The sequence below is a fragment of the Notechis scutatus genome, chromosome 2 (assembly GCF_049901735.1).
Source record: "Notechis scutatus isolate UNSWTSFEM ecotype Mainland chromosome 2, rNotScu1.2, whole genome shotgun sequence".
Taxonomy (NCBI): Eukaryota; Metazoa; Chordata; class Lepidosauria; order Squamata; family Elapidae; genus Notechis; species Notechis scutatus.
In genome coordinates this window covers 89,305,544-89,320,604 of record NC_142010.1, presented here as the reverse complement: position 1 = coordinate 89,320,604, position 15,061 = coordinate 89,305,544, and the positions used below count along the sequence as shown (strand labels likewise).

The following is a 15,061-nucleotide window of genomic DNA, read 5'->3' as shown; positions in this document are numbered from 1 at the left end:
TAATTATAAAATCAGGAACCATAAAATAAAAAATAACAACCCCCCAACACAAAAAACCTAGGAACTGATTCCCAGGAATCTATTTTCTCTTTATAAACTGTGTTTAAATATCCACCCTCCTCAGCCACTGATGTTGTGGTTGTGATATCATCAGTTTTCTTGCAGATGTGTGCATGTTCAGTGTAGATTTCTACAAAAGGGAAGCTAGGTTTTCTTCCACTGAGCCAGGATTCTGATGAAACAGTTAAATTGTGGGAATCAGTACCATCAGACATGGTAATGGCTACTAATTTGGAAGGTTTTTAAAGGAGACTGGGTAAATTCCCAGAAGATTAAGGAGAGAACTATGTGGATGGTAGAATGTGAATATGTCTCTGTGTGGAGAGTTCCGTTAATGCATGTATCATGGCTCTGGCTGGATCCATTTTTAGTTCCAACTTCACCTAACTCTACCACAGCCCTACAGAGGAATGCAGTCCTAAAGGTAGTAAAACTTTTCAATCTCTGTGACAGAAGGAGAGGGGTTCACTTCCGTTTCAAAATCTGTCCTAAAAACCAAATATTGAGAAAAATAACAGCAACACCACCATAGCATTTACCAACCATTCTAATCTAAGGCCTGGAGAAGAGCCAGTTTTAAGGGCTCATTTAAACAGGGTCAAATTGGAGTCCATACCAGAGGTGTTATTCAACAGGTTCTAACCAGTTCTGGAGAACCAGTAGTGGAAATTTTGAGTAGTTCGGAGAACCAGCAAATACCATCTCTGACTGGCCCCACCCCCATCTATTCTCTGCCTCCTGAGTCCCAGCTGATGAGCAGGGTCTTCTTTTGTTGCCCTACACAGGAGAATGGAGCTGGAAAGCAGGTTAGCGGGATGGGGAGGGAATGGAGATTTTACAGTATCCTTCCCCTGCTATGCCCACCAAGCCACGCCCACCAAGCCATGCCATGCCCACCAAGCCACGCCTACAGAACCGGTAGTAAAAAAATTTGAATCTCACCACTGGTCCATATGATCTTTGGGGTACATGCTGTGATGGAGTTACTGGTTCTTCTGAGACTTAGAAGGATGTATCAAGGGGACCCTCCAAAATTGTGTCCAGAGTTCTTTGTGGTTCAATATTATTGAGAAGGACTTTGATTTTCTTTCTTTCATGCGCAGATCAAACCTTATACTGTCATAACAAGGCCACCTTTTTGGCTATATCATTGGCCAAAACCAAATAACTTTTGGTGCGTTCTACTGGAAGTAATTAACAGACCAACAAATGGGGTGGACTCTGCATCTCTCCACATTCACATTGTGTATTATCTGCCACCAACCTCCACTAGAGCATTTTGGTCTTACACTTAGGCACTCCCACCCTCAGCCTATTTAAAGTCTTCCAAATAACACAGGGGAGATACGATCCCTTAACCCTGTTCTCCTCTGGGATTATTTTTTGTTCCGTAAATTTTCTCCTTCATCTTCTAATTCAGTTTTGCTCCTGTGCACCTTGAAGAATATTTGTTCTTGCTATAAAACTCCTCCTAGATCTAAGCCAACAAGTTTGGGGCATGCATCCATTCAGAGGATGCCAAGAATCATTCTTTTGTTTGGTTCTCTGTCCTAATCCTAGGTGGAACAATACCAAAAAGAGGATACATTTTCTCAATTGGTGTGGGTTTAAGGCCTCCTGTCACTGTGTGTACTGCTTCATTGACAGCAATGTCATCTTGTTTCATATCTATGGACACACTTCATACTGAAATACTTACTCTGCTGCAGAATTACCGACATGCCCTCAGACTCTGAGGGAGAGGAGGAACAGCTGACAGGGAGTGGAGGTATCACTCCAGAGGTTGTGGAGGAGGGCAGAGGCCAGCTGGGCAGTCAGAGGAAGAACCAGGCCCATCCCCTCTTCATCCTAGGACACACAGGGAGGAATGGAGAAGGAAACAACTTGGCTTATGAGAGAGGAAGCGGCCATGATCCCCCTCATTGGTTGCAGCTGGGGAGAATAGTATATAAGAGAGACGGTTAAAGCACAGCATTGCCAGAAGCAAAGCATGTTTTATTTTGGGATGAAGTCATCTTGGTTAGCATCCTTCCAACAGACTGTGCCTTGTTATCTCCTTGCAGTTGGTAATTACTTATCCTGGTCCTTGGGAAAATTCCTCCATTGTTGTTTGTTTTTGGTTTTTTATTTCACCTCTATCTGCTCATTGTTTGGATTGTATTGCTTTATTTTGAAGACTATTTTTGCATAAGTTTTATCTCCAACTGAGAATTATTGAATAGTGGGGCCAAGTTGGAGGCACTAAAGGACATTTATTTACATTTTGGATTTTGTTACATTTGTGTTACACTCCGGATCATCACAATTATTCAGAGCCAAAACCAATGGTTTAGTTTCAAACTAAGAATATAAGATATTGAAGGAATATTTATCAAATCTGCAAATGACTCAAAGCTGGGAATAGGGGCTTATGTTCTACAGAAGGAAGAGAAGTTTCAAATGTGTGTGCATGGGCTTAAATGTATAGGAAGGAGATCTGAAAAGGAAAAATGTAAGGTACGCATAGGATGCAAGAAACCTTGGGAAAGTACAGCACTGTGATACAGATACTAAAAAGGTAAATGTTATATTGGGCTATAATAAAAGGAGTATTGTGTCTAAATTATGGGAAATAGCCATTACATTCTTCTCTGCCCTGGACAGGTGTGTGCCCAGTTCCCAAATACACGGAAATACACAAATACACAAATACTGTCACACGGAATAGGGAATGAATTTATTCTCTATTGCTAGAGCAGACCCAATGAGTTAAAACATACAAGGTATCAGGAGAAACTTCCTGATATATGAGCTGTCAGCCAGTGAACAAGCTGACGCACAAAGTGATGAGAAATGCAGATGCGTGTGTTGGATTATCCACAGTTGTATGTCCCCTTTCAGATGTAAAAAAACCCAACAACTTTTAGACTATCTGTTACTGTATTTAAATAGATTGAGAACTTTTCTTGAATACTTTGAAGGCAAAATGGGAAGAGGGCAGAATTATTTTCAGCTTCCTTTTTTCACATTGCATCAGCAGCAAACAAGGTACTTTGGATTCATCATGGAAATGATAGGTGGAAGAAATGGAGAGTCCTGTCATTAATGAACCAGCTTACCTGGAGTTTTATTGCTTAGCATCTGCTCTCAGCCATGCTACGATGACTCAGCTTAAATGTCTGCTTTGCCTAAATGATGCATATGCTCTGCGTGGTGAGGCAACTCCAGCTTTCCTTCAATTATGTCTTTATAATAATAAATCAGCAGCTACTGGGTGTAGGGGGAGGCGGTGGAAAGATTCATTCAACAGTAAGGAAAGCCTGTGCACAGAATATTGTGCCACAAAAAAATATTAACAAGCACAGGGAGATTTTATGCTCACTGCTGATCAAGTTCACTGTATACAAAGCAGCCTTTGTGTCCCTCTTTCTGTATGAAGTTTCTTGAGTTAGAGGACAACCCTGCATTATAAATGTAAGCCTGTTCCAAACCTGCTCCACTACAGCTGTGTTGTGAGCTGTGGTTTGTTACACTTCACTGAGATCTCAGATAGCTGTAACATTGCTGAGACATAAGTCTGCTGCCTCTCCTAATTTTGGGGAGGATATGTTGGGGTTATAATCCAGAGTATTTCTCAACAGGCATTCTCTGAAGAGGTGGATAGTTTCAGCTTTTTCGATTCAGCAGTAAGAGAACCAGCAAATCAACAAATACAAATATAAATACAAATACAGGCTGAATAGAATACAGGCTGAATAGTCAAGACCTTGTTGATGATCCAAACTCTGACAAGGATCTTGGAGTACTGTCTCTAATGATATAAGTGTTAGAGCCCAGATAACAAACCCAAATGGGGGCAAAGAGAAAGAATAAAAAGAATGCTTCAATCATACGCACCAAGGCCTGAGCAAAGAGCCATGATGTATGGTTATTTGTCCCTTGTGTAGCAATCTTGGATTGATCTGTTCTATGATCAACTTGCTTGCTGTCTTGGCTATCCAAAGCATTCCTAAGAGTCTTCTACCCATTGAAATTCAAAAGCATCAATATTATTTTCATCCTGCTTCTTTAAAGACAAACTTTCACTTCTATAAAGTGTCCCAAAGAAAACCATTAACTGCAGGGTTTTGATATTTTCAGGTATAGACATATCATAGCAATTGATTGTCTTTTCTCAGGCCTTCATTGCCATCTTATTTGGTAAGTGTCGCGGGGCCGGGCAAAGAGGCCCGCGTAGGGCTGCAGACCGTTCCGCCACACACCGCCTCGGCCCTGCCACCCCAACGTGCTGCCCCGTGTCGAACTCAACGCAAGGAGGCCGCATGACTACCATGCTGACTGTATCAAAAGTGCCACGCAACCCTACTCAGCAAACCCCAAAGAAGGCCGCCGCAAACTACATGCAAAGCCTCGTGTAAATACCTGTTTCTCATCCCTATGGCTAACTTCGACATTATATTTGTCTGGAACTGGCCAAGCATCTCCCCGACTCTCCACAGAGAGACTTCCCGTCGAGAAACGAGAGGGTGTTGCTATTCTATAAAACCTCATCTAAAAATATCCGTTCCCAGAGGCCCTCCTCTCTGGCCCATCCGTTCTACTTGTTCGAGCCCTGATACTCAACTAAACAAGCAAAACTACTAACAGGCTGCATCCGCCCTTTTATCTTCTTGGTGATTTCAATCTACCTCATATTGACTGGACCCTAAATGACTGTACAACTGAAATCATACACACAACCTTCTATAATGCTATTACAAATCTGGGACTGGAACAACTAGTAACCAACAACACTAGACTAAACAACTGCCTTGATCTCATCTTCTGCAATAGTTTGAATTTAATTTACGGAATACAAACTAAAGAACCCTTTTCCAGTAGTGACCACAATATGATTGACTTTTGTCTCAACATACGTCCACACAAAAATCACCACTATGATGTAATCCCCAATTGTAACTTCAAAAAGGCAACTATGATCTTATAGACAACGATCTCTCATCCCTTGATTGGCAATCTCTATTCACTGGATGCAATACTGTTGAAGACCATTACAACATATTTTTACTTGAAGTCAAAAGAGTCATCAAACTATATGTTCCAACAACAACTCCCAAAACAAAACAAAAAAGCAGATTACCCATATCAATAAGGAAACTTCAATCCAAAAAGAGATCACTCTGGCGGAAAAACAAATCTGGTCACGTTGCCAATTTCAAAAACCGATACAAAAATTTATGCCACCAGATAAAGACCGAATGCACCAATTATCACATTAAACAAGAGGAAAACCTTCTAAGCACCAATTCCACCCGTGCTTTTTACAATTTTGTAAACAACAAACTAAAGACTCAAGGTCCATCCCTCCCTTGATAGGACCTGATGGTAAAGACTGCAACGACGACACCATTAAATCCAACATCTTTAACACATTCTTCGGCTCAGTATTTGTAAACAGCAATGGATCATGCCCAGTATTTCCTAGCCGTACCACAGATAACTACAATGATCTAATACATATCGATTTCACAGAAGACAATGTTGAAAAATCACTACGCAATCTAAAACCATCTCTATCTATTGGACCGGATGGAATATGTGCCTACTTCTTAAGAAAGCTATCCACTGCCATAGCCAAACCTCTAAGCATAATCTTTGAAAAATCTTTCAGAACCAGCTCCTTGCCTAACCTATGGTCACAAGCCACAGTCATCCCCATCTTCAAAAAGGAGACCCAAGCCTAGTTGAAAATTACAGGCCAATCTCCTTATGCTGCGTCACCTGTAAAGTCATGGAATCAATTATTAACCAATCCATTATCCTCCACTTAGAGACAAACAACCTACTCTCCAATAAACAATTTGGTTTCAGAAAAAAACTATCCTGTAATCTGCAACTCTTACACTGCAAAAACATATGGACGACACAACTCGACCAGGGCAAAGCAATAGACGCAATCTACATAGACTTCTGTAAAGCCTTTGATTCAGTGGTACACGACAAACTACTCCTAAAAATAAAATCCTATGGTATCTCTGGACAACTGAATAACTGGATAGAAGCATTCCTGTCAAACAGACAACAAATGGTCAAAATCGGGAGCGTCCTATCAAATCCAGTACCTGTCAATAGTGGTGTCCCCCAGGGCAGTGTTCTAGGACCAACTCTCTTCATACTCTACATAAATGACCTCTGCGATCATATTAAGAGCAATTGCGTTCTTTTCGCTGATGATGTAAAGCTGTTCAATACCACAGACAATACTGCTACCCTTCAAAAAGATCTCGACTATGTATCTGAATGGTCAAACAAATGGCAACTTCAAATCTCAACAAATAAATGCTCTGTCTTACATATTGGCAAAAAAATCAGAAAATAAAATACAAGCTGAATAGTCAAGAACTTGTTGATGACCCAAGCTCTGTAAAGGACCTTGGAATACTCATCTCTAATGATCTAAGTGCTAGAGCCCACTGCAACTACATAGCCAAAAAGGCATTAAGAGTTGTTAACCTAATCCTACATAGCTTTTTCTCTGGTAATATCACACTACTAACCAGAGCATACAAAACATTTGCTAGACCAATACTCGAATACAGTTCATCAGTCTGGAACCCTCATTACGTATCTGATATTAGCACAATTGAGAAAGTCCAGAAATATTTCACAAGGAGAGTTCTCCACTCTTCTACTCGTTGTAGAATACCTTATGCCACCAGACTCGAAATTCTAAAACTAGAAAACCTTGAATTACGCCGTCTTCGGTCTGACTTAAGCATGGTATATAAAATCATACATTGCAATGTCCTACCTGTCAATGAATACTTCAGCTTCAACCATAACAACACAAGAGCACACAATAGATACAAACTCAAAGTAAACCGCACCAAACTTGATTGCAGGAAATACGACTTCAGCAACAGAGTGGTCAACGTCTGGAATACTCTACCTGACTCTGTAGTCTCTTCCCCAAACCCCAAAAACTTTAACCTTAGACTGTCTACTATTGACCTCACCCCTTCCTAAGAGGTCTGTGGGGGCGTGCATAAGCGCACCAACGTGCCTACCGTCCCTGTCCTATTGTTTCTCTTATTCTTTTATTTTTCTTATATGTACCCATTTCATGTATTCACAACTATGTATACGCTTATACTTATTATCTTGTAAACAATTGGCAAATCAAATAAATAAATAAATAAATAAATAAATCTATCGTGTTTTTTATTTTTTTATTTATTTTATTTGGTTTGTCAATTGCTTACAAGATAATAGGTATAAGTAAAAACATAGTTATGAATACATGGATACATATAAGAAAAATGAAAAACTACATAGCCAAAAAGGCATTAAAAGTTGTTAACCTAATCTTACCTAGCTTTTTCTCTGGTAATATTACACTAATAACTAGACCATACAAAACATTTACCAGACCAATACTCGAATACAGCTCATCAGTCTGGAACCCACATTACGTATCTGATATTAACACAGTTGAGAAAGTCCAGAAATATTTCACAAGAAGAGTTCTTCACTCATCTACTCATTGCAGAATACTTTATGCCGCCAGACTTGAAATTCTAGACCTAGAAAACCTAGAACTACGCTGCCTTTGGTCCGATCTAAGTATAGTATATAAAATCATACATTGCAATGTCCTACCTGTCAATGAATACTTCAGCTTCAACCATAACAATACAAGAGCACACAATAGATACAAACTCAAGGTTAATCGCACCAAACTTGATTGCAGGAAATACGACTTCAGCAACAGAGTGGTCAATGTCTCGAATACTCTACCTGACTCTGTGGTTTCTTCCCCAAACCCCAAAAATTTTAACCTGAGACTTTCTACTATTGACCTCACCCCTTTCCTAAGAGGTCTGTAGGGGGCGTGCATAAGCGCACCAACGTGCCTACTGTCCCTGTCCTATTGTTTCTTTTATTTTTCTTATATGTATCCATGTATTCATAACTATGTTTTTACTTATACCTATTATCTTGTAAGCAATTGACAAACCAAATAAAATAAATAAAAAAATAAAAAACACAATAGATGGCAATGAAGGCCTGAGAAAAGACAATCAATTGCTATGATATGTCTATACCTGAAAATATCAAAACCCTGCAGTTAATGGTTTTCTTTGGGACACTTTATAGAAGTGAAAGTTTGTCTTTAAAGAAGCAGGATGAAAATAATATTGATGCTTTTGAATTTCAATGGATAGAAGACTCTTAGGAATGCTTTGGATAGCCAAGACAGCAAACAAATTGATCATAGAACAGATCAATCCAAGATTGCTGCACAAGGGACAAATAACCATACATAATTATAATATTTGCCTACTATGTGGTATGTGGATTCCTCAAAACCTGAATAACTTCCATCCTACTGGCATTTCAAAGGGCTATAAAGTCATGGCTCTTTGCTCAGGCCTTGGTGCGTATGATTGAAGCATTCTTTTTATTCTTTCTCTTTGCCCCCATTTGGGTTTGTTATCTCTGCCACCTTTATGTGATTTTCTTTTTTTAAAAAAAATATTTTTATCAATTTGTAAAGTGCCCAAATTTGCTGGGAGTTGAACACATAGAAATTCAGCTTAATAATAATATAACAATTTTGGATACATTATGTGAAAATTCAGATCTCTTGAGAAGTCCATATTGTTGAGAAAAGCGGAAGAAAAGAGAAGTTGAGGATGACTTGAGTGGGATGGACAGATAGATGCACCCTTGAAAAATCTGAAGAGCCAGGTTAAAGATAGCTCATTCTGGAGAAAATCTAAGAGTTGACATTGACTCAACCATATATAATTCCAGTACATCCACAAAAATCCAGTAATGTAAATCCAGTAATACCAGCTAAGAACAATGACACATTTAAATTCCTCAGTAGTTGCTTGAGCAAAAGAAATAAAACTTTCAGAGTGGGTAGTAATTATACTGATTGTATCCCCACCTGCATCCAGTCATGGAATAAATACTTATTTCTGTTTACTGATCATGTAACTACTCTTGGCCCTGGCTGAGATAACAAAGTTCATGAAAACATGCCACTATATTGATGCAGTCTCACATGCAGGGAATAAAGATCTGCAAAATAAAATCAAAACCCCAAGATTTGCTTATATTGAAAAAAACTCAATTTATTCAGATGGCTATTCTGGTCCTTTTGGAGGGTAATCAGTATTTTCTTAAATGGAGGCAGCATTGTTGTGACTTCACATAATTATGTCTAAAGTAGCACTCTGTAATTTAGTTGCCCCAAGCCGGAAGAATTCTGCTACAACCAACTTTTCACTTTGGTTGATTGTTATTGTGAATGTAAATGGTTTAAAAAATACAGTTTGCTTGTTTCCATGCATTTTTTTTATAATTCTGATGAGCATCTATGAAAATAATTGCCTTGGCCTGTATTGCAATTCAATAGCCTTGATGCCCTCAGAAAATGATGAAAGTTCCAATAAATTCCAGTCAGCACGCTAAATTCAGAGCAAACACATCTTAAGACTGGAAAAGTAGAATGTCCCTACAATCATTAATCTTTTTTCTGTTGTACTTTTTATGGTTGTAATAGTAGTAACAAAATGGGCTATTTTCTCTCAGGGAAATGGGAGGATAAATTGCTTACTCAAGGAACAAAAAGTGTCCATTGAATAATTGGCAGGTTCAAGAGAGGTAAAATATTGGATATTAGGTATTTGTTGCTTTTAATTAGTCATTCTGACCCAGCACTTCAAAGGAGCTCCCTGATGAATTAAAGATTCTCCATTTTGTGTCAATCAATATAGAACAATAAGTGCATTGTTATAGTTGTGTTCTTTTTGTAGATGGATTCACTATTGTAATGGGAGCCTTGTCTCATAATATGCTTGGAATCATATATATAACCACTATGTATACAGCATTTTAGGTAAGAGAGGGCAAATTACCATGCTAATAAGTTTATAAATGTTGATGGATGAGCATCTAAGAGTAAATCTGGACTCCACTACTTCAGATTACAATGGGATGGTCAAAGATACAATAAGTTTTCAATCAAAATTCTACACATATGTTGGTGAGTTGTGACTTAGAACACTTTTTCCTGTCATTTAAATTTCAACTGCAAGAATAATTTTTTTTATTACATGGTCAGAGAGCAGTAAACTTAATGGTTACATTATTCCAGGTGACTTCATCGGCACATTCATATAGTTATATTAGGAACGATACAGAACACCCTTTTTTGAACTCTCAGAGAAGAGAAATACAGATGCTATATTATGCATGGCCCTCATGTATGGCTTTTTACATGAAGTCACCCTACTTTAAAAAAATTTTTTTTACAGTTTATATGTACCCATTGCAGATATTGCAGATATTGCAGATAGAACGTGCCTACCGTCCCTGTCCTATTGTTTCTCTTATTCTTCTTTTATTTTTCTTATATGTACCCATTTCATATATTCACAACTATGTATACACTTATACTTATTATCTTGTAAACAATTGGCAAATCAAATAAATAAATAAATAAATAAATAAATAAATAAATAAATAACCTATAGATTATATATATATATATATATACCATTCTGATAGGTTATAGATATATCTTCCAGAAAACATTGGACCTTAGGGTCTGGATGGCTCCTAAATCTAACACACTGTGTATATACAGCCATCTACAGTGGGAAAATCCAAACATTAAATTTTCAGTAGAGGATTTTAATCTCATGGGATAACAACTGGCTATCCTTGTCTGCGGAGTTCCTATAAGGATGAACTTGGTCATGTGGTGGTCAATGAAACTGAAAATACCACAGTGTAAAAATAAGAGAAATTTACCTTTGGTCATATGGATGGTGTGTGAATACCATGCAAAATTGCATATACAAGGCAATATATAAAAAGGTAGCATTATTATTAATATTATTAATAATAATAATAGGGAACATCAGGTTGAGAAGGTTCTGGAGAATGAAAAAATCAAGATCTTGTGGGACTTCAGAATTCAGACGGACAGGCACTTGGCCCACAACACACCTGACATAACAATAGTTGAAAAGAAAAAGGTTTGGTTCATTGACATTGCAATACCTGGTGATGCACGAATTGTAGAGACACAGCAAGAAAAAATCACAAAGTATCGGGACTTACAAATTGAAGTTGAGTGACTTTGGAAAAAGAAATTGTGCGTTATCCCAATTGTAATTGGAACCCTTGGCGCAATACCTAAAGGGCTACCTCGCTATTTGGAAATTCTGAATTTATCAGACTTGAATACCCTGATTCTACAAAAAACCACCCTACTTGGCACAGCTTATATCCTCTGATGCTACCTAAAAAGTTCCTAGGTCTTTGGTTAGGACTCGAGCTGTTGAGCTATCAACCAGCCCTTAAGGCTATGAATCTCACTAAAGATATAATAATAATAATAATAATAATAATAATAATAATAATAATAATAATAATAATAATAATAATAATAATAATAATAATAATAAAGACCTAGGCAAGCACTTAAAAACAATAGGCACTGACAAAATCACCATTGGTCAGCTGCAGAAGGCCACCTTACTGGGATCTGCTCGCATAATCCGCCGATACATCACATAGTCCTAAATGCTTGTGTTCGACTAGTGATTTGTGATACGAAACCCAGCATAGTTATCTCGCATGCTGTGTACACTGTAGTTTTTTGTGTATAATAATAATATAACAATATAATAATATAATATAATATAATATAATATAATATAATATAATATAATATAATATAATAATATAATATAATATAATATAATATAATATAATATAATATAATATAATATAATATAATATAATATAATATAATATAATATAAATATAATATAATATAATATAATAATAATAATAATAATAATAATAATAATAATAATAATAATAATAATAATAATAATAATAATAATAATAATAATAATGACATATTATAAGATCTATATTTTTCTGCTTTGACAGCTTAGATGACTATATATACAATTCTGGTAGAAATTTTCATATCATATTAATTTCTATCAGAATAATACATATAATCTGCTAAGCAATTCCATATCATATGTTCAGACTTATCCTAATCACATCATTCAATTTTTGTCATTAAAAGGAATGGCAGAAAGGGAATGCTTTTTGTCCACACATTCTATTTTCTTCTGTTGGTTTTCTAAAGAAAGTTTCTGACCTCCAACATGAGAGAGAGAGCAGTGCAAAGACTTAAGCTAGACGCAGGTGAAGCGTTTAGCAGTTCCCATACTTGTCTGCCTTTAAAAGTCAACCTCCTCTCCATTTTCTTTGCAACTTTTAAATTTACGAGTGTGCTATTATTGCATCCCATATGATCACATTCTACAGTAATGATTGATTTCAATTCTTTTCTGTTCACCTCTAACACCAGAAGACCAAGCAGAGAGGAGCTAGCAGCAATAGAGGTGAGAGACAAGAGAAATAGGAGAGTAGAAATAGGAACCTTTGTGGAGAAATTCCGGAACTTGAGAAGGTTGATATAGCATACACAGAGTGTTGAGCTTAGATAGTACAGACTCCAGTTCAGTTGTACTGTTCATTCCCGGATCTTCACGCTTTGTCCGCTGGGAATGTACTGCGGACAGTGCCCTTCCCTCTTTGCTTATTTTCTCTTCTCCTGGGTAGTAAATTGCTTGGACATTCAAATCAGACCTGCCAGTGGTTATGAGCTAAAGGGTTCGTGACCACTAGCAGATGGTAAGAATAGGCAAACTACGAGTTATGGGTGGAATTTGAAAGACAATCAGGACAAGCTATGGAACACAAGTGATGAAGATGACACATTGATTACCAGGAGATCATTTGTGGAAGATATTACTCAAGATATAAGGGCACAGACACAGTTCAGAGTGGCATCATCAATTAAAAGACTATCCTCCAGAACAGCTGAACATGACATAACCTAATGACTGAGAAGCAGCGTAAATGCCAGAAAGAGAACAACTTTAACAAATACATGACAAGAAGGAAAAGGAGAAAAATAAAATTTATCAGCTATCCCAAAATGTGGAAAAGGCCCACAGTTCAAGATATTTGTTGGGGCAAATAAGTTTATAGGTTGTTACTAACATGAGCTCAGACACAAGAGAAAGAGTTCCTATTGGAGGATTACCTAGAAATTTATACAGCACATTCTAGTCTCTCCTATTGTTAATAACACTGACTTAAATGTTATTAATGCAACTGTATAACAAGAGATGAAAATATATGCAAAACTAGTTTTACCTGACAAATGTATGCTTTTGTGTTTCTTTTTTCTTTGATTCTCTTTATTTTTGGTTTATATTTATGCTTAGGTAATTAAAGTGAGGTAATAGCAGCTGAGGAGTTTTTAGGGCAAAAGTGAGACATGCAGCCCTGGAAATCAGTATATGGTACAATAGACAACAGACTAAAACCTGAACTAGCTTGGCTTTATGTGTGTTAACCTGGAGACAAATACTACTGTGTTGAAATGGATTTGAACTGACTAATAATCATGCAAAGGGTTGTAATAGGGCAGTCTGGCCTGGATCCAGTAACTTGTGAGAAACAGGAAATATTTCAGGATTTGGGAGGAGAGATATAAAGTGGCTAGAAGATGAAATTCAGTTAAAAAGGGGGCTTGAAAACAGTATTGGACTAAGATTACAGAGATCTCCCACAACTATAGATCACATTGGATGATCCTGGAGCCTGTGGTTATTCTTTATAGCTTTAGGGTGTTTTCAATTTTGTTGCAAAGATAAATGCCGAGAATCACAGTGTGTGCTTCTTTGAGATAACCGAAGGAAAGGATTGAATGAAAGGTACATGTAATTTTGGGAGAATGGATAGGATGAGAGATTAAGCTAATTTGGGAATGAATGCGTAACTGCCACTAAACAAATAAACAACGCACCAACAATTCTAGAGGGAAGCCATGGGCTGGGGAAGAGTATTACTGAAAATGCCCTTAATGTGAAAGAGCCAAAAGAAGCCTAGCTCGTCATAAAATTTGCTGCTTTATTGAACAATTGCATGTTAAGGACACAGCAAACATACAGCTTTTTCCAAATGTCTGAAAACACTAAGGGCCAACATGATTTGCACTTGCTGCTAATTATCAAAAAGCAAGTGAAAGCATGGTGGGATTGCTGTTCTCAGGGCACAATGCAAAGATCACTGTGAATACCATGTGCCCTTATGACTCCCTATGGCAACGTCAACCTTCTATTGACAGAGCTATAGACGAGTTCAATGGCCCAGAGAGAAACTTTTTCATTTTGCAATTTGAACAGTAAACAAGTACTAATGCACACATTCCTCTCCTTGTTTGACTCCAGCTAGGGGCCTGTATCACCTGAAGTTTAACTCAGGAGGCCAACCACTGTCAACCATCTATAGGAGCTACCCTTCATTTAATTGGTTGGAATGCAGAGGAATTTTCTAGGACAAGAGAGCATATTGTTCACCAGCTAGCCAACTGAATGCCAAAGTCTTGTTCATGAAAAACCTTAAAACCTGCCCAGGGTCTGCCACCATTACAGGGAAGTCTGTACATGCTAGGATTTAAATGGAACACTTTATAGAACAGCCATTACCTTCAGTATTTTGGAGAACAAGGCGCTGTTGCCTTTGTATCTCTTTGTAGCATATGTGTTGTATTATCAGCTGATACCTCTGCACCGATTAATCTGCTGTGTTGTAAGGGAAAAAAAGGAAAGAGAGAAATTTGCTGAATAAGAGGAATAAACAAAAGGAAGGCAAAGCTCCCCATTGTCCACTGGTGACAGCAGTAAAACCCTGATTAATAATTGAAATGCTTTTCCAGGAAAAGAGATACTGAAGCCCAAGTAAAGGCATGATCATAGTACCGATAGGATGGTGTTCCAGGAAAGTCTGGATCTTCATGCAGCTATTACTCTGTGCTGCAGGCCCATGTACTTAAGGCTGTGATTTGGATTCTGCTGACTCTTGGTATAAAGCATTTTCCCGACTGATAGTTGAACTTAAAAGCCGG

At 37.6% G+C, this 15,061-nt stretch overlaps 1 long non-coding RNA gene across 1 annotated transcript in view; it reads right to left on the bottom strand.

Annotated features, from left to right (window-relative positions):
• LOC148132124 (uncharacterized) overlaps positions 1 to 14,770 on the bottom strand; it is a 45,330-nt gene extending 30,560 nt beyond the window's left edge. The window contains exon 1 of the long non-coding RNA XR_015747613.1: positions 14,643 to 14,770. This is a non-coding gene — a long non-coding RNA (uncharacterized LOC148132124). The remainder of the gene's footprint in view (positions 1 to 14,642) is intronic.
• Positions 14,771 to 15,061: the final 291 nt, after the last annotated feature.